Here is a 21,212-nt window from a genome sequence, read left to right on the forward strand (position 1 = left end):
AAAGCAACCAACTCTCAAGAGACCAAACCATAATTAAGGGGCTACCTCCAAGGAATGCATTAACTCTCAAGTTGTTAACTAATCTATAATATCAACATGCTGGTACTTAAACCATAGATTGTCAACTCTGAAGAGACCAAACCATAATAAGGGGCTACCTCCAAGGAATGCATTAACCCTCAAGTTGTCAACTAATCTATAATATCAACACGCTGGTTCTTGAACCATAGATTGCCTGAAAGATTGGAGCAATTTGTGAATTTCAAGTTTCAGGGACCAATCTCAATGAGCAGGTGCAGAAACTTATTGACCTCGTGGGTCAACTGGCCACGGTCAGTAAATCCTTTGGTGACAATGAATAATCTTCGAAAATTGCTGGAGCGTTTCATTCCTTCAAGGCTGCTATCAATGTCCAAAGGAAGTTGACCCAATTGGTGGCTTTCTATATTATGCTTCAGAAGGAGATTGCAACTTCTACCTCTCTTGCTATCAAAGGAGGCCCTTCTTTCCAAGGGCTGTGAATGGGGGTGTAGCAAGAAGCATGGTGCTTGTTGTGACACTTCTTATCAATCTTTCAAGACTGCCTGCCCAAAAGAAGTTGCCCAAGTTGGTGGCTTTCTACATTATACTTTAAAAGGAGGTTGCAACTCAAAGTTACCTAAGTTGGTGGCTTTCTATATTTTGCTTCAGAAGGATATTGCAGCTTCTACCTCCCTCCCAGTTAGAGGGAGCCCTTCTTTCCAAGGGCCATGGAGGGGGATGCAGCAAGAAGCGTGATGGTAGTCACAGCAACAATCACTGGTTAGGTGATTGGCAGGTCTCTTATGAGAATGAAATGGATACTTATTCTTCCTGCAAGAAGGGACCCCCCAGCACAATGTTTGTGGTTGGAGAGGCCATCGTTACGGAGACTTCTACCAACTTATGGATGATGAAGAACCAACACTTCATGATTCCTAGTCTCAGCGGAGGTCCTATCATGGATTGGTGCTCAAGGTGGATGAGCTTGTGGTCGTGGATGTTATGAGTCCTTCATTGCTCCATTAGATATTAGTTCAAAGCATGCTTAGTGCTTATGAGTCTCGGCCCATTCGCTTTGTTTACAGGCTTCTTGGCCAGCAGTCAACACTAGTATGGATGTGCTCTTGGTTGAGCATTCTATAGTGGTTAACTACCTTGGGTACCTTGTTCTCCTACCTTGGGTACCCTGTTGAGCATTCTATAGTGGTCAACTACCTTGGTTACCTTGTTTTCCTACGGTTGCAAGAGGAAGCCCTTTCCTTCACAACACAAGCCTTTCTCATATTATGCATGGCTATCCTTGTGAGAGTTGCAATGGAAGGAAAGAAACATGAGGAGAAGAGAAGAGAAGAGTAGATGAAACACAACTAGAAAAGAAGGAAAACACTTTGATCTAAATGCAATATTGGGATACAAATAATCAGCCCATGCATGTTGTGAGAAAATGCTGTAAATGCAAAAAGCACAAAACCAATTGTACGACAAAGCATGACTAATAAACTTTGAACACAGTTAGGGTTAGGGTTAGGAAAACTTAGAGAGTGAAGTTTGAACACAACGAATAATAAAGTGAATGAATAATGAATATACTGTGCTCACGCAGCAAACATACTATGTAGTGGATACTAAACCTCGAACTCTTGTATATCTAGGATCAAGGTAGAGGTTATGAGCTGTAGAGTGTGTCATACTCCAAATGGATCTTGAATCACAGCAAAGGTAGCCTTCGAGTGTCAAACACCGGCAAACGCAATCAAGGAAGGTTGGATTTGATGTAGACAAGAGTGTAGGAGAGAGAAATACTACAAACGTAGGTACTTGAGGAGAGTTTGGTTTCTACGCTCTATGACTCCATTCTGTGTAGGGGAGTTCGTAGAGGTGAGTTGGCGTGCAATGCCTTGCTCCTATAGAAACTCAGAAACCTTGTGGGAGGTAAACTCGCCACCAAAATCACTCCTCATAGTACCCATACGACGACTAGTCTAGTTATGGACCCCAATAGCACCACCCAAGCACTCAAATAAGTGAAAGCATCTGACTTGTGCTTGAGGAAGTACACTTACATGCATTTGAAGAAATCTTCCATGATAAAAAAGAAGTACAGTGCGCCATTTAAGGCAGTAGTGGATGTGGGATGACAAAGATCTACATGAATGAGCCAAAGGGGTTGAGTAGCACGAGTGAGAGATTGCGGAGGAAAGGAAGGGTGTACAATGCTGCTTATTCAACTCACATGCTTTACAGACCTCTTAAGAGAGTTTTAGGTGTGGAAGACCCTTAACCATTCCCTAATGCGATAGCTCATAAAGAGAGTTGTAGCCTAGATATCCTAAGTGAAAATGCTAAAGATACTCAGAGTCCGTAGACTCCCATGTAGTGATCAAAGCTTGGAAGTGATGGAATTTGGAATCATTGGCAGTCGGCTCGGTAAGAAAGTGGGTCATGTGGTCCATTAGGCTGTGCCTTGCTGCGAGCAATCACTAAACTAGTCCGAGAGTCTAGGACCTTGACTGTGGTCGCTTTGAAAAGAATTGCTTGCCCCAACTGGCAAAGCTACTGAAGAGACAATAAGTTCATCCCAAGGTGGGGGACATGATAGACATCATCTAGCGAAGTAAGAATACGACCCAGGTTAGCGGGAAATCTGACGCGACCCTGCGCCTGAATCTTGACTGAGAAGTTGTTTTCTACGCAGACGCTCCCGGTTGCAGGGGCTCGGGAAATAAAAATGTCCGCTCTAGGAGTCATGTGATGGGTATCTCCACTATCCACGAGCCAAAGAGATATTGACATGCTCGAGTGTGACGAGTGGGTCTCTGCAAGCACCTAATTAGGAGGCAACGTGAAGATGTGAACAAGACTCGCATCCGATGTCTCTAAGGAGACAATGTGGGGCTCAATAGACCAATGAGAAAAACCCTCTGGAGTTGAGTAGTTTGCCAATTGTAATGATGGACCAATGGTAGTGTAGGTTCAGCCTCGCCACTATCCCTGTGTTGAGGGTTGCCACCACCCTGCTTGCCCTGTTTTGTGTTACCTAATTGGGGTGCGGAGGTCTAATTCTTGGATTTGGGCTGTGTGTCTCTTGCCTTAGATCAATACTCGTCATAATGGCTAGCCTTTTGACAATGTTGACAATATCTATTCTTTTTAGGTACATTCTGCCATCTAGGTTTAAGTGTAAATTGTTTCGTTCCTTGGGATTCACTAGTCTTGTTTTGATTTTGATTTTGATTAGAGTTTTGTGTGCCCTTGTCCTATTGTCCCCTCTAAGAAGATGCAACAAGAGTCCCCTCTATCGAGGACGTGTTATGAAATTGATCGAATAACTGTGTAACACAACAGCTGACACTCAAACTCATAAAATGTGGGCATCTGAGGCTGTGAAATCACTTGTTGCACAAAATGGAAATATTTTCGTGGCAGCTTGTTAAAGAGCAAGGTGACTTGATCGTCAGAGGACTTAGGAGCCCTAGTAGTTAAGAACGTGGCGAGGAGATACCGATACTCAACCAACTTGACTTTCAAGTCATCCTTGTCTATGATTTTGAAATTTTGGAGCTTATGATCCAAATTGATGTGATGGGTCCTATCCCGAGCCACATAGGGGTTAGTCAAGTGTGCCCAATGCTTGAATGCTAAGTCGAAATGTTAAAGCTGAGAGTGAAACTCAAGTAACAAGCCTTGTATAAGCTCGACAATAGTGGAGGCATTGTGAGCCTTCCATGAGCGGACGACCTCGTATAGAACAAGGGCGGGATCAAATTGGAGATTCAACCCTTATACTAAATCCCATAGGTTCTGAGAGTCTAAGACATGCCTCATCAAATTTGACCAAGCGTTGTAGTTTGACATGTTGAAATGAGTCTTGTCATAAAATGCATGCTTGGCGGATGAGGAACTAGAACCATGAGGTATCTGTGAAGATGGATAGATGGAGGATAAGATGATGGTAGTGGTTGTGGATAAGTAGTAGGAAGGGGTAAAGGTGGATAGAAAAAAATAGGCTTTTGATGTCCAATGAGTGCCGATTGCTGAGAAGGTACCGAAACGGACATAGGTCCATACGATACCGTAGGTATAGATGAAGGCATTGGGACACAGTAGCCTTGTCCAAATGTTAGCTAGGGCACTACAGAATGATTGGATGGTCCACTAGGTAATGCTATAGAGTCCAATTGCGATACCAAACGATCCACACTTGAGTATATGTGGGATGCACTCGTAGATGGATAGTTCGAAAGTATGTGTGTGGGAGGTTGAGCCTCCATCACAGGTACACCGCTTGGAAATGGGTATTTGGAGGTCCTAAAGGCTGTGCCTAAATGTGCAGAACCCCCTGATGTGGTGTGTGGTGGTGAATAATGTGGTGCATTTAATGGAACCGGAAAGAAAGGTGCAGTGGAAGATAAGGGAGAGATGGGTGGGATCTCAAATGGATTTGCGATGGATGTTGTTGTGGGAAACATCATAGGTTTCTTTTGTCTATTAAATGCATGAAATAAAGATGCACCTACTCCATATTGACCATGAGAAATAAAATGCTTTAAAGAAAAAGGAAGGATAGGAATACTTACAAGTTCTTCTTTTAGCTTCTTACCTAGTTTTGAGTTCATGAAGAAGTCATTGTCTTCCGCATTACTCACAAAACAAAGCTTGTTTTGAAGAGTCCCTTCTTGATGAGCATCTCTCGATCCAACAGTAAATACAGAATCAGTTGGCATAGAATTTGAAATAAGAGGGTTTGTACTTGGCATTGGAGAAAAAAAGTAATGTGGAAGTGATGTGTAATCCGAGCTAGGTTCCACTTGCGGATGGCTGGTTCGTAGTGGAGATTCCAAAGGTCCTGCAAGATCATTAGTTTTGTGCACCGAATCTAAAGGAGAAAAATCAGGCTTACGTTCAACCTCTTGTTGAGCCCTATGCATAAGGATGAGATCATACTCAGCAGTAGAAATTTGATATGGTATGTGGACTCCATGGTAGTCCGTCGCCCATGTTAGATCGGGCAGTAGCAAGTCCACACGCCCACTCTTGATTGTTTCTGTCCATGTTTAGTTGTGGAGACTTGAGCGGTATTGTGAATGTGTTGTAAAGAAATACCCTAACACAGAAACATAAACAGAAACCATACGACAAAACACAGACTGATAAAAGAACACAGTTAGGGTTAGGGTAACTCAGAGACAATGAACACAGTGAATGAATGAAGTGATATGACTACTAATATACGATGCTCATGCAGCAAACACACTATGCAGTGAATGAATACTAAACCTCGAACTCCTGTATCTCAAGGATCAGGGCAGGGGTAATGAGCTGGAGAGTGTGTCATACTCCAAATGGATCCCGAATCGCAACAAGGTAGCCTTCGGATGTCGAACACCAACAAACGTAGCAATGAGAAGCTAGGTCTGATGCAGACAGCAGTGAGGAGAGAGAAAGACTAAAAACGCAGGCAGGACAGCCTACAGGAGAGAGAAAGACTAAAACGCAGGCAGGATAGCCTGCAAGAGAGAGAAAATTGCCAAACACAGGCAGGACAGCCTGCAGGAGAGAGAAAACTGCCAAACACAGGCCAGACAGCCAGGCGACAGCCTAGAGAAGCTGGGTGACAGCTGGAGGAGAGAGAAACTGCCAAACACAGGCTGCAGATGATGTAACAGGCAGTGCAGCAGCAGGTCTGTGCAGGAACAGCAGTCGCATGGTTGGGATCAGCTCCAAACTGTGAGAAAAGGGCTGGAAATTAGGCGCTAACTGATGTAGACAGCAATGGACAGCTTTGGCTGAGGTATCCTCCGTGAACGGGGGTGTGGGCAGCAAGCTGAAACACCTGAAATCTGCAAAAATGAGATTAAGGGTTGAATGGGGAGCATTATACCTATTTATAGAAAGTTTGGGCCCTCCCAAAAGGGTTTGTGCATGTGGGACGCAGAAACTCTTTAGGATCGTGTTTCTTTTAAAGAAACAAGGTTTCTTCATTAATTAAGCATGTTTTGGGACTGTTTAAGCAAAGCTAGTGCATTTTTTAGCTCAACATGTGTTCAAAATCATCTGACCCTTTTGTTGTTCTTGCTTTCTCAAATGAGCTTTCTGATCAAAGGCCAAGGTTTCTCAAAGAATACCTAGCTTTAATACCATGCTCTAAATGCTCTAAATGCAAAAAGCACAAAACCAATCATAGACAAAGCACAAACTAATAAACTCATAACACAGTTAGAGTTAGGTTAACTTAGACACAGTGAACACAATGAATAATACTTTGAATAAAAATAAATATATATTTCTCATGTAGCAAACACACTATGCAATGAAAACTGAACCTCGAACTCTTGTATCTCTGGGATTCAGGCAGAGGTTATGAGTTGTAGAGTGTGTCGTACTCCGAACGGATCTTGAATCGGAGCAAAGGCAGTCTTCAGTATCGAACACCAGTAAACGCAGCCAAGGAAGGTTGGATTTGATGCAAACGGTAGTGTCGAAGAGAAAAATACTAAAAACGCAGGTATGTGAGGGGAGAGAAAATCTAAACGATAGCTGTTAGGTACAAACACAACAAACAAAGGTGAGAGAATGTCAGGGCGGCAACTAGAAACTGCAAATGCAACATTTAGAGGAGAGAGAAGATTAGGGCAACAATTCCTAGCTGATGGGATAGCACCAAACTATAGGCAATAGGTCTTGGGATCTGGTGGCAATTGCAAACAGGCAATGAAGGCTGGAATCAAGCGCTAGATGGTAGCAAATGGTTGGTGGAAGCTCTGACCGGGATGTCGTGTGCAAACGGGGTGTGGGCAATAGACCTACGACTCTTGAAATGTACAAATATGAGACTAAAAGAGAGTGGTGGACTGCATGCATATTTACAGAAAGTTTGGGGCACCCAACTTAGGGTTTTGCATGTGCGACATGGTAACTGATAATTAAAATAAGAGCTTTTACTCATTAATTAAGCATGTTTTGGGGCTGTTTAAGTCAAGCTAATGCATTTTCAGCTCAACACATGTGTGGATGCCATAGTCTTTGAGGGTATGAGTTTGATAGCATATGACAAGAATTTAACCATGGAAGATGAAGAAGAATGATGCCTAGGTGGAATCATAATGTAAGGCATGTGAGTGGCTTTCTATATATAGGCAAGGGAGAATGAAATAGGCCCACTCGATAGTGCCAAAAGCAAGCGTCTATACAAAACATATTGCCTATGTGGAAGAGATGGTGCCCAAGCTACTATCTGCCTAAAATCTGAAATGGACTCCATAAAGCTGATGATGTGTAGTGTGAATAGGCTAAGATAAGTAGTGGATGAGATGATCAAGACTAGGAACCCTAATTTCTACTTGATGTGTTTGTATTTGTTAAATGTAGGGTTGTAGTTATGCACACACCAACTTGGAGAAGAAGAAGCTTGAGAGCATGCAACAAAAAGTGTATTGAGAGGTTAAGATTGAGTATACCCTAGAGTGAGAAGGCATATATAAAATGTTGAAGGAAATAAACCTTCTAGCAAGGGAAAAAGGTGCCCTGATAATCTTAGGTGTACCGTGTATTCACATACATTACTACCAAAATATAGTAGCAAGTCCTCCTTACAAGTGATGTGGTGAACAAGGGTTGGCAATCACATATAGATAAAAGCCAAGCCCGGTGAACTATGGCTAATTTTCAAAGGCGAGTAAGCCCAAAGCTTTACGGAATGCTTCAAACTTCTAAAGAGGCAAAGCCTTTGTGAAAAGATCTGTAAGGTTATCTTATATTGGCACATTGGCTAAGCTAATCTCTCTTGGAGAGAGTCTCTCCTTGACATAATGATAAATGCACCACTATGTGCTTAGTACTAGTGTGGAACAATGGGTTCTATGCGATTGCCAATGCATCGTGTCTGTTAATGAAGATGGTAGGTAGATGATGCCCCACACCCAAATTAGCCAAAAGGCATCTGAGCCAAACAAACTCAGCCATAGTTGTGAAAATTGCCTTGTATTCAACTTTATAACTAGAAGTGGTCATAGTGGATTGCTTGCTACTCAACCACAATATGCATGAGTTGCCAAGTATGACATAAAAACCACTTATGGGTATATGGGACCATAACAACTAACCAATAAGATTTTGAAAAGGCATGTAAATTTGGTGATAATGATCTCCCTTTGGGATTAAACAACCCAAGGTGATGAGTACCACTCAAATAACGAAAGATACTCTATTGCTTGCCAATGCTCGGTGCTTGGGCTATGGATAAACCTACTCACTCATGATACTGCAAACTGAGTTTCAGGCCTTGTAATGCATACTAAATCAACCATCGAACAACTTGCTAATAGAGAAAGACATTAAAGCAATCTCCGGCATCATGAAGGTAGTAGCAATAGACTTGCAACCCTCAAGTCCAAATTTTTGCAATAATGTCTCAACGTACTTGGTTTGGCATAAAGAAATACCTCCACTACATTGCTTGGGCTGAATGCCCAAAACAAAATGCAATAGACTCAAATCTAACATGTCAAAAGTTGAATGCACCTTAGCTTAAAGTTAGTACTATGTGTCCCATTAGGACTAGTGAGTAACATGCCATTGATATAAATCACAATGATTAGAGACACATCATCCTCATGTCCAACATGTAAGGTGCTCTAAGTTGGACTATTCTGAAAACCACATGTGATCAATTATACATGTGTTTTCTTATACCAACTAAACCATACAATGTCTTTTTCTTGCCCCTTTTGAACAAAACCATGAGGCTGAAAGACATGTATATCCTTATGCAAATCATCATTCAAAAATGTAGTTTCAGTGTCCAGCTTATATATATTTCAACCATTACAAGCTACTAATACACAAATGCTAATAATTGTTGTCATGCAGCAATTGGGAGCAATTGTCTCATCAAAGTCAATACCATTCTGTTGAGCATAATCTTTGCCATAAGTCTAGCCTTATGGCAATCAACACTACCATTTGGCTTACATAACTTGTAGACCGACTTGGTACCAATGGCTTTTTTGCTTGGAGACAAGTCCACACAAGAACGAAGTGCCATTTTGGACAGCAACATCATACTCAAATTGCATAACAGCATCCAATTTTCTGAATTTAAGCCTCTTCAAAAGAAACAAGCTCATCCTCATCACCCATACTAGAAACAATTAATGCATAAGAATTTGATACATAAGAAGTACTATGAGAGCTAGAATGAGTACGACTAGACAAAGGTGTCTCCAATTTACTGTCACATAACGTTTGCACTCACCATTTTGATTGCTCAATCTCCGCTCTCTCATCAACAAGTGCAACATTCACATTTGCATTAAAAACAAGTTGATTTGTGGATTCATTAGAAACTTGCATAGGTTGAAAAATTATCCCATTTGGTGCTATATTTGAGTGTACACAATTGAAAAGAGGCAACAAAGTGTCATATATATCTTGTAAGTGTATAACTATCTCCATGGTACATGAAAGTAAAGGGTGTGCAACGTCTTTCACAAAGATAACGTCACACGACTGACGAAAACATGTTATGATATAACATGTAACGTTTTGCTTTCAGAATGGTAGCCAACAAAAATACATTTCATAGCATTATCATTAAATCTTTGTGCCATTGCATTGATACTAGTATATAAGCGAGGCAACCAAAATCATGCAAGTGAGCAACAACTGGATTTTTGCTATGCCAAGCCTCATATGGAGTGATAGAGTGCAATGCTTTGGTGGGACATTGTTTAGTACATAAGTTGCACACATAATAGTCTCAAGCTAGAAACATGTGGCAAAGCTTGACTTTTTATCGTATATTATACCATCTCTACAAGAGATCTATTCTTTCTCTTAGCTATACCAATTTATTGAGTGTACACAATATTGTACATTGGTGTTTTATCCCACATTTGGCTACAAATGCATTAAACTCTTTAGAGATATATTGCCTTGCTTGATTAGAATAGAGAATGCCCCTTTAGATCTTGACAAATTTCCAGCCATACATATGAATAGTTTGAAGCACAAAAATGCTTCGAATTTAGCTTTTAAAGGAAACAACCATGCATGCTTGGAGCAAGCATCAATAAAAGTTACAAAGTATTTGTAATTACCAAAAGATGGTGTTTACATCAAACCACGACATCACTTTGTACAAGTTGCAATTTGTGAACTAGCTTCATTGAGCTATCTTTGGAAAGGAAGCACATTGCATTTCACCCTATATGTACCCTTATCAAACGTGTTTTGTAGGTGCCTCAAGAGTAGGTAATAAAGACACAATGTGAGATTTCTCCATGTGTAGCAAACTAGCAAAATTATGATGATCAAAATGAATATGCCAAAGTTTTGCATCTAAAACAACCTTGGAATAATCTAAAACAGCTTTGGAATCTACAATTACACATGCAATATTTTCCACACATTTATAATTATTGTTGAGCTTTTATCGCCCTTGACATAGCGAACTAGATGCAATAATTGTATCATGACATGGGAGATCATGAACAATACATCCGTCATTCTAAATTTGACAAGCAAGCCAATCTTGGTAAGTGTAAAAAATGATAGGAAATTCTTTTTGATCTTCGGCACATACAAAGCATTTGAAAGTGTGGAAATACTGCCATTATTAGCAGTCAACACAAATTTGCTAACTCCTTTAACAAGATAAGAGGAGTTAATGGCACATGTAATAGTACTATCCCTATGAGTAGACTCAAGAGAAGTGAATAAATTGCATTGTGAACTAATACACTTGGTGACAAGTACTACAAATTTGAATCCATAACAAATATGTAAGAATCATGTAGAAAAGGGTTATAACTGCATTGGACACTAAATGCCCTCTCTTTGTGGTATAACATTTGCAAATACTGAACTAAAAGAGGTATCTGCAACAGCCATACTAGCATTTTCCATAGCTAGTTTAGAATGATCCTCAATGACATGATCTCTTGAATTACAATATTTGGAATAGCTTTTGGTATGGGTTATCTTCTCAGTCGTCTTTGTTTGAATGGATTTGCAGATTTCTACTTACTAGCAAAAAATATAGCTTTTTCCTTACCTTTTTGACTAGCCACAAAATCTTGATTTGTGACATGCATAATGGACCTATGTTGTTGAGATTGCTCTTTTTGTAGCAAAACAAAAACCAACTCATCAAATGACAAAGCATTGGGATAGCCTTTTATCATCAACCCAAGAATAGACACAAAACTTTGATAAGAATTAGAAAGATAATTGAGAACAATCTTCACAAGTGAACTATCTACTCATTCATAGCAATCGATTGTGCGAAGAAATACCCTAACGCAAAAACATAAACGAAAGCGCATGATGAAGCATAAACTCAAAAGAACATAGTCAGGGCTAGCATAACTCAGAGACAATGAAGACAATGGAAATTTGATTGAATGAATGAATATGGAATATACACTGCTCATGCAGCAAACAAATTGCGCAGGAGTAAAAATTGTACCCCAAACTCTCATGTCTTGAGGAGTGAAGTAGAGGTGTTGAGTAGGAGAGTGTGTCGTACTTCTAATGGATCCCAAAACATGGTAAAGGCAGCCTCTTGATGTTGTATAGCAAAAAATGCAGTAGTGTTTGGTGTCGGATTAGTGTGAGACAGGCAGAGAAAGATGAGAGAGAACTTCAGACGCAACAAGCTCATGATGATGTGGCAGATTGACGGCAGCAAAAATGCAAGCATGATAATGTGGCAGGTTGACGGTAATAAAAACGTAGGTATGATGATATGGCAGTCCGAATAGCAGTCATAGATCACAATTGCAGGAGTTTGGTAGGTGGCGAGTTGTAAATGATGTGACTGATCAGCTATTGGGAATAGAGCTCTCGTGCCTTTAAATGTGCTCTGGTGTGAACACACCCTTAGCACTTGTACTTACACATACATATCTATCTAAAAACCTAGAGGTACACACTCGTCATTGTACCTGAAATCGTGCTCACTCTCTACTATTGCTCTCTCTCACATTCTCTGTCTCTCCGCATTCAATGAATACCTACTCTCTCGATCTTTGTGCGTGACCCGTCACTACAAATTGGTATCAGAGTACAGAGTGCATGCTTCCCAAGATCAAAGGTAGCTTGCGAATAGCTCGAGGTAGAAGAAGGTCAATTGAGCACCAATCAGTGTGACTTGCAATTGCTCAGTGTATGGCCGTTGGGCGATAGGTTGACGCAAGTAGTCAATAAGACTTCTGGGTGATAGGCGACAGCTCACAAGCGGTATGCAACGCTTGCAGGGAAGTCGGGCAGGACTAGCAGGCAGCACCAGTCGACAGGTTTAGGCTACTGATGAGACGGTAGCCAGGCCGTCAGACGAGCTAATGACGACAGGGCATGCGAGCACCAAACAAATGCACCATGCCAGTGACCAGGCGCCAACGTGTGGCGTCACGGGATGGCGGTCGGGCAGGCAATGTGACGTTGGCAGGTCACGCAACTCGCCCCACGGGTCAACGGGCCCCCCTCCCCATTCAATTAAAAAAAAAAAACTCTCTGCAATTACCACTTGTCTTGGTGGGAGTTTATGCGCTGAAGGCACAGATCTCAGATCTGTGCAAAATTGAGCCAGGAATTTTGGGGCTTTTCACATTTTAGTGAAATTCTTTCAATTTCACTACAATTAGTGCATGGAGGACTTGGAAAATTTGGGGATTTGTCCAGATTTGGTGTGAGCAAGATGCAACAGTGATATTTGTCTCAGAAATTGCAGGAATTTTGTGACATTTTGTCCCCGACATTTGGGGCTTTTAATATACATGCACAAATTGGGCTGAAATTTACCCAATTTCCTGACATTGACGCACATTGGACCCCATGCAATTTGGGGCTTTTGCAGTTTGGGCAAAATCTGTGCAGCATTTGGTCATTTTATGTACATGCAGGTTGAATTCCACGCAATTTGGACATCAACACTTGGTAAAATTTGGGGGTTTTACTAAAATTGCTCAATTTTGGAAAAATTGGCCTGTTCTATGCATGACAGAGAAAATGCAAATGTGTGGTTGATGCTTTGAGTACAAAAAATTCTGGGGCTTTTGATCATTTGTGTCAAATTTTATGCCCGTGGGTACATGCACAACAGAAATTGCAGCTAAAATTTGGGATTTCTCATGTAATGTGATGCATATGCCCTTGAAACAACTGTAATCAGTTGTGGAATGCTGTAGCACATGGTTTGGTGCTTCTGAAAATTTAATTACAGATCTGAAATCTGTGCTTCTACGTGGTTATTTATTGTTGGTTGGTACTTGTTTGTACCTTGGTCACTTGGGTGATAGTTTTGGGGCCTGCATTTGCTGTTTTTTGGTCACATTTGGGCTGAGAATCATGGCTGGCAGCAATGACAGCAGTAATCTGATGCACATAAAGAAGCTTGAAGGAGCACATAACTTTGTAGTTTGGCAAGGCCGATTAAAAGCAAAGGGGCAAAGCCCGCGGACATGGAACAAGAAGATTGGGATGAGTTAAATGAGCTTGCACGCTCAACCATGGAGCTATCAATTTCTGATGTCTTGTTGTTCAACATTGAAGATTTGGATTCTGCATATGCTATTTGGACTAGACTGGAAGAACTGTATGCACAGAAGAGTGCTGCGAGCAAAGTGTATTGGCTGAAAAAGCTTATGGATTTGCGTATGAAAGAGGGTACAGCAATGTCTACTCACTTGAGTGAGTTTAACTCCATTTTCAACCAGCTGATTGCCTTGAAGTTCATGATTGATGAGGAATTTAAGGCTACTTTCTTGCTTTGCACTCTACCAGAGAGTTGGGATACATTCAAGTCTACTATGAGCAATTCTAATGTGATCCTTTTGTATGCTGTTGTAGAGAGTGCTCTTCTCATGGAAGAAATGAATTGGCAGAACAATGCATCTAGCAAGTCTTCCAGTGTTTTGCATACTAGGGGCAAATCATAGCAGAAAGGCAAATATGATAGCAAGGGACGTAGTAAATCATGTGGCAAGGATATTAAATGCTATCATTGTGGTAAGAAGGGTCACTTTAAACGTGATTGCTACAAATGGAAGAAAGAGAAAGGAAAAGACAAGAAGATAGATGATAGCAAGGAAGAGAAGAATGGCAATCAGCCTAAGAAGAGCAGTGTAAAAATTGAAGAGGTGAATGCAGTCACTCATGACAGTGATAGTGGGAGGGACGTACTCTTTGTCTCTTCACACTTTGGTGCACATGCTTTACTTGCAGATACAGATGATGACATGCATACTTGGATTTTCGATTCAGGTGCTTCCTTTCATGTCACCCCTCATTGTGAGTGGTTCTTTGCCTATACAGGGGGTCGACATGCTGTTGGCCATCTTGGGGACAACTATGCATGTGAGATTGCAGGTATTGGCAGTGTGCAGTTACAGTTTTAGCATGGCTCTCTCTTTACACTTCAGCATATACGGCATGTATCTCAACTCAAGAAGAGCTTAATTAGCACAGGGCAGCTAGATGATGATGGTTTTCATACCACCTTTGGTGATGGAAAATGGAAGATCTGTAAGGGATCTAGGGTTATTGCCAGAGGTTGCAAGAGTGATACTTTGTATCCACTTCATGTATCTAGTATGCATGACCAAGTTGTTACCGTGACCAAGCAGCCAAGCGTTTCTTTGTGACATGGCTGGTTGGGACACATGAGTTAAACAGGAATGAAAGTGCTTTCTCGTTTGGGTTACTTGCCTTGTCTTCGTTATGCTGATTTTGAGCATTGTGATAATTGCATTTATGGCAAACATGCACAGACGTCTCACAAAATGTCTATTTCTTTGAAATCTTTTCCTTTAATGTTAGTACATTCGGATGTATGTCAAATGCTAGGATTATCTTTAGGGGGAAAGAAATATTTTGCCACCTTTGTTGATGATGCTACACGGAAAGTATGGGTTTACCCTATTCGTAGCAAGGATGAAGTACTTGAAAAGTTTAAAAAATTCTTGGCATTGGCTGAAAATCAGACAGATAAGACACTTGAGTGTCTTCGCTCTAACAATGGTGGGGAATTTGTATCCAAGGCCTGTCAGGCATTTTTTGTGACAGCAAAGGGATAAAGAGGGAGCTCACTGCCCCTCATAATTCGCCCCAAAATGGAGTTGCAGAGCTTATGAATCGGACCATACAGGATAAGGTCCATACGATGCTGTCTCATGGTGCATTAACCCATGGTTTTTAGGCAGAGGCTGTTATGATAGCCGTTCACTTAATTAATCGGTCACCAAACATGTCTTTGGGGAGGGAGTTCCCCAAGAAACGTGGTCGGGCAAGCCACCTTCATATGCTCACCTGAAAGTGTTTGGCTGCGAGGCTTTTGTGCACATTCGTAAAGAAAAATGCAGCAAACTTGAGCCAAAGTTCTATAAATGCATTTTCCTAGGATATGGTGACAAGGGTGAAATGGGGTATAAATTGTGGGATCCCGAGAAAAGGAAAATAGTATGTAGCAATGATGTTATCTTTCGGGAAGATCGCATGCATAAACAGCCCAAAAAGACTGAGAAGGTCCATAGGGTTATATTCCGGGAAGAAATACCTTTTGTACAACAGCAAATACCTGCTGTAAATGAACCTGTAAATGCAGAAAATGATGCTGGAAATGATCAGCCAGCTGTTACCCATGATAATGAGCCACTACATATGCATAAACAGCCAGGACAACAAGTTGTTAATTCTGATTTGCAGGCTGAAATGCCAGGACAGCATGCTGAAAATGAAAATTTGTTGGAACAGTCAGCAAACAATGATCATTGGGTTAGGAGATCGTCTAGTGCTACTAGAAAACCTAACAAATTTGTTCCTGGTGCAAACAATGTGACTGAATATATCATGTTGACCGACTGTGGTGAACCGTCTTGCTTCAAGAAAGCAATGGACAGATAGGACAGCAAGAAATGGTATAAAGCCATGTTGTCAGAAATGGAATCTCTTGAGAAAAATGGCACTTGGGACTTGGTGCAATTGCCTAAAGGGCAAAAAACACTTCCATGCAAATGGGTTTACAAGATGAAGGTCACTTCTGGTTCCTCACCAAGGTACAAAGCAAGATTGGTTGCAAAAGGAGTAGGAGCATGGAATTGACTTTGATGAGTTTTTCTCTCTTGTAGTCAAGATGACTACATTGAGAATCATTTTGGGATTGGTTGCAGTTGAAGATATGGAACTCATACAGATGGATGTAAAGATTGCATTTTTACACAGTGATCTGCATGAAGACATATATTTGCAGCAGCCTGAAGGGTTTGTGGAAAAAGGGAAAGAAAAGATGGTATAATAAACTCAAAAAGTATGGGCTGAAACAAGCACCCAAAGAATAGAATCATAAGTTTGATACATTCCTGCAGTCTCAAGGCTCTCATAGAAGTCAAGTGGATCACTGCTTGTACACCAAGAAGGCGGCAGATGGAAGCCTGATTATCTTGGTTTTGTATGTAGATGACATGTTGATTGCTGGCAGGGATACTCATGCCTTAGATTCATTGAAGCAAAGTCTTCATGGCAGCTTTGACATGAAGGATCTTGGTGATGCAAATCACATTCTTGGCATGCGAATACTCAGAGATAGGTCGACATGATTACTCTATCTACCTCAGCAGGAGTATATCTCCAAGGTTTTGCAGCGTTTCAATATGGAGGGGGGGAAAACGATTGGGGTTCTATTGTCTCTATATGTGAAACTCAGTGCAGAGGACACATCTTGACATTGCCTTTGTAGTGGGAGTGGTTAGTATATACATGGTAACCCCTGACAAGAAGCATTGGGATGCAGTGAAAGGTATTATGAGATACCTCAAAGGCACAAAGGAGTTGTGTATCTGATTTGGGAAGCACAAGGCATTTGTTGTTGGCTTTACGGATGCAGATTATGCTGGTCATGCGGATTGTAGGAAGTCCAGTTCTGGGTATGTGTTTACTTTTACAAGAGGAGCAGTCTCTTAGATCTCTAGGCTACAAAAGCGTGTTGCATTGTCTACTATAGAGGCAGAGTATGTGGCTGCCACTGAGGCATGCAAGGAGGCTTTATGGCTTTCACGTCTGGTGGGAGAGCTTGGCATCACCGAGTTACCTATTCTCCATTGTGATAGTCAGAGTGCTATCATACTAGCACGGAATCTTGTCTTTCATGCGAAGACAAAGCACATACAGGTGAAGTATCACTTCATTAGAGATGTAGTTGACAACAAGAGCATTGAGCTTATCAAAGTGCATACAGATGATAATCCTGCAGACCTCACGAAGGGTCTTCCAGCAGAGCGGTTTGCTCATTGCCGACAGATGGCGGAAGTTGGATAGATATATGTATTTCAGCTTTGTATATACCTCAACTTAGCTGATTCTTTTCTCCTCTTAAGGCACATTGCCTTTAGGTGGGAGATTGTTGGGAATAAAGGCCCTCGTGCCTTTAAATGTACTCGGGTGTGAATACACCCTTAGCACTTGTACTTACATATTACACACTCATCATTGTACCTGAAATCGTTGCTTACTCTCTACTATTGCTCTCTCTCACATTCTCTGTCTCTTTGTACGCAACGAACACCTACTATCTCGATCTTCATGCCTGACCCGTCACTACATCAACAAATGTAGTAGAAATCAATGTTTCTACAAATGTGATGGAGGTTGTAGCTCTTTCTTGGAGTAATCATTGGTTCTACAGCTTCAATATGTTTGAATGTCTTGCTAGATTTTGTGTATAAGCTAAAAGCCCTTGTCTACCAAAGTTTTGAGTGTTTTTGTTTTTATGTGATTTTACCTCAAGAAGTCCCATCCCAAAGTAGCCAAGGCATCAGAAAAAGGGTACATGGTTTTTGCCTAGTGGCCTACCAAGACTATGGAGGCGATGGCTATCTTATGAAGAGAGTCCAAGTGGTCACCCAAGAGAAACTAGGGCATTGGATAAAGGGTGCACCTTAGCTTCCAGTGGCCTACCAAGTCTTGCAAAGCCAGATGGAACCATAGTGAACTGTGTTTTTCTTGTTTTCGTTTTTTCTTTTTTGGGTGATAAGTTTGGTGCAGAAAGTAGAGGTAGTGGTAGCCAAAGCATCGGAAAAAAGGGTGCATGGTGGTTGCCTAGTGGCCTACCAAGACTACAGAGGCGATGGTTATCTTACCAAGGGAGTCCAAGTGGTCGCCCCAAAGAAGTTAGGGCATCGGATAAAGGGTGCACCTTAGCTGTCTAGTGGCCTACCAAGTCTTGCAAAGGCAGATGGAACCACAGTGAGCTGTGTTTTTCTTGTTTTCTTTTTTTGGGTGATTAGTTTTGGTGAAAAAAGAAGTGGTGCACGGATAGGAGACTAGTAGCCAAATCCAAAGGCTTTCACAAAATAAGCAAGCTATCCCTACCACTACTAGATATCGATGACAAAGAAAGAGGCTAGTGGTGTTTGAAGCAAATATGGTGAGTATGTGGAGAGGTAAAAAAGATGTGCGGAAAGCAAGCTAGTGAAGCTAAATAAGCAAGGGAGACTACTTTGAGAACTGCCATATGCAATGTCGCAAATATGGTGGATCTAGAGTCCACCACTCAGAAAGACCGAAAATAGATAAATTTGCACAAATGCATGTTTACAGAATAGAATGCCAATGCACTGGAGTTATACAAGAGGCAATGCAAGTGTGATTATGCTTATGTAAAGTGCTATGCAACGGTGCCACCTGCACAGTGCCCTTGTAGGAAAATTTTTCACTTGCTCAAGTACCCTTCTACTATCATGTTATTGTGAGGATGCAGATGAAGATACAAAAATACAATATACAAAATGTTAGAAAAAGAAATTGTAAACAACATCCTTTCACCACCAATAGAAGAAAGTTGCTCCCTCTTAAACTGGAATGGAAAACTAGAGGGAATCACTCATTTCTTGTCAATTTAAAGTAGGGAAGGGTGTACCAAGCCGATCTCGGGTAGAATATACTGCAACACCGGCTGATTAAACACCTTGTTGAATATGTCTACAAAGTTGTCAGATGAAGGCACAAACTCTAGGTGGATGGTGTCTAGCTCAATCTGCTTGCCGGTAATCTCCTCAAACAGATAGCCTCTGTGGTACCATAAAAGAAAGATTGATACTTAGCCTCAAACATGGAAGTTGCTACCATCTCTTGCTTATGGTTGGCCCAAGGGATAGATGTCATGCCCAAGGTAATGACATAGCCGCCATGGGAATGCCAAGTATCAGAATCGCCTACCCAGCTAGAGTCGATATATCCCTGCAAACATAAACCAGAATCATATGTTAAGCCATAAGAAGAGGTACACCGCAAATATCTCAAAACAGGAAGACATGCAATCCAATGTGACATTCTAGGTGTAATGAAACATTGACTAAGCAAACTAATTGGGTAAGCTAAATTTGGCGTAGTGCGAATCAATCAAAGAAGCTTTCCTACCATAGACCTATAGGTATGCTTGTTGAAGGGTTGACCTAGGGCATCCTTAGAAAGATGGACAGTGGAATCAAGAGGTGTGGCCATAGGCCGTCTTTTTTTTCCAGTTAAATGTGGTTGATTATATTACTAAAAAAGAACAGATTACAACGGAGTGCTCATGCTCAACAAACTAGCTGGAGCTGATGAAAGTCACAAATACATCATGTATACAAGCCTCTCAAGGCGGTCTAGGGGGGATAGGGGCAATAAGCCATGGAGGGGGGGGGAGGGGAATGTATTGCCATCTAGGGCTGCCTGCCTGCATCACGAAAAACAGGTCCTGGTCGCCCCAAGTGCGCATGAAATGACATCGGAGCTCCTAACGAGCCCTAGACTCACCCTACACCTGATCCCATCGGCTGTGGAGGGAGTGGATGATGGAGGTCCAGAGCTCTGCTAAGGTCACCTAACTGAAAGTCTCTCTCCGTTGAAGGCCTCCTGTCACCGCGCCTTCCAAATATGCCAACCAATAAGGCTCCCTATGATCTCCCATACCTCAGAGCGGTCTGCTGTGGGCTCCAATACCTGGCGGATGGGTAGAGCCTCTAAACCGACCACTGCACACGACCCTGCCTCGATAATGAATATCGTGTCTTGCATTCCGGTCTCATACAAAAGGTGATGGCCCTGGCTAACCGCTTGCCAATAGAAAGCTCTCCATGAGATACATCCAAGACTGGGTGCTATACAACGAAGGATACAACATGCTCCTCTCCACATGAGCTGTGCCGCCTCACACAACCAAAGGTAGTGCTTTGGGGTTTCCAGAGGCTTTTGTGTGTAGCCCTTACAACCTCCCTTCTGCATCTGGGCAAGCCAGCTTTCCACCGCCAAGCCTCCATGTGCCACCAACCATAAAAAATACGATACCCTCCTCGGTCTCCAGCTATCCCATAGGCGGCGCTAGAAGGTCTGTCGGAAAGGCTCCGTGGTGCTGTGCTCCACTCAGTGCCTGCTATGTGACGGCGCCTAATCCATATCCTCTTGCATCAGTACGTGTCTGTTAATCTTGGCAGTGTACTCCAGGAACCTCGGTGGCTTCTTGGCGATCGTAGTGGCCGGCCATAGCCACTCTCCCGGATCCCACTCTAGTTCATCAAGTGGCTGGCCTGCTCTCCCAGATCTAGAGGCGCCATTCCCTGAGCCCTTACCAAAAGACAAAAGGGTCCAGCCGCTATATCTTCCCCTGAAGGCCAATCACCTAGATCCTCTTCCATGAAAGGACAACTATCCCCTCATCCTGTTATCCTCTATCAAGCGCCATACGTCCCCCTTCCTGAATGGGAAGGGCTTGGGATCATAGACCCAAAGTATCAGAGTATGGCCCTCTTGGGCAAGCTAGTTGTCCGCGGCCTCACACCGGGAGGGTACACCTGGAAGGTCCTATCGCAAGAGGGTCTTTAAGATTGTAGACCGAGGCTTGGCGGGGAGTGGAGGCCGTCCCTGAGATGGATCTTCGTGTCAGCCCAGATCACCCCCCCAGATCACCTTTCCTATGCAGCTTGCTCCGCGTGTTGCAGGGCCTCCGTAAGGCCCTAATCCAGAGCCCCCCCGGTTGCCAAGAGGAGATAGACCATCAGCCGGTGATCTGGAATCCCTAGGTCAGTGATCGGGAAGGGGCACAGATTGGCGAGTGTCCCCACATCCAGTGGGCTGGTTGGGAGGTTGGCTGGGCTTGTACCATCAGGACATGGTGGGAGGTGTACAGGATGGTGGACAAGGAGGTGCTGTAGCGAGTATCA

The 21,212-nt window shown here is 42.3% G+C and overlaps 1 protein-coding gene across 3 annotated transcripts in view; it reads left to right on the top strand.

Moving 5' to 3' along the window:
• LOC148011617 (ribosomal RNA small subunit methyltransferase, chloroplastic-like) overlaps positions 1-21,212 on the top strand; it is a 43,814-nt gene that overhangs the window by 2,987 nt on the left and 19,615 nt on the right. The window lies entirely within an intron of this gene.

Source organism: Lygodium microphyllum, chromosome 28 (genome assembly GCF_053477565.2).
Source record: "Lygodium microphyllum isolate KBCC chromosome 28, Lygodium_microphyllum_v1.1.10, whole genome shotgun sequence".
Lineage (NCBI taxonomy): Eukaryota > Viridiplantae > Streptophyta > Polypodiopsida > Schizaeales > Lygodiaceae > Lygodium > Lygodium microphyllum.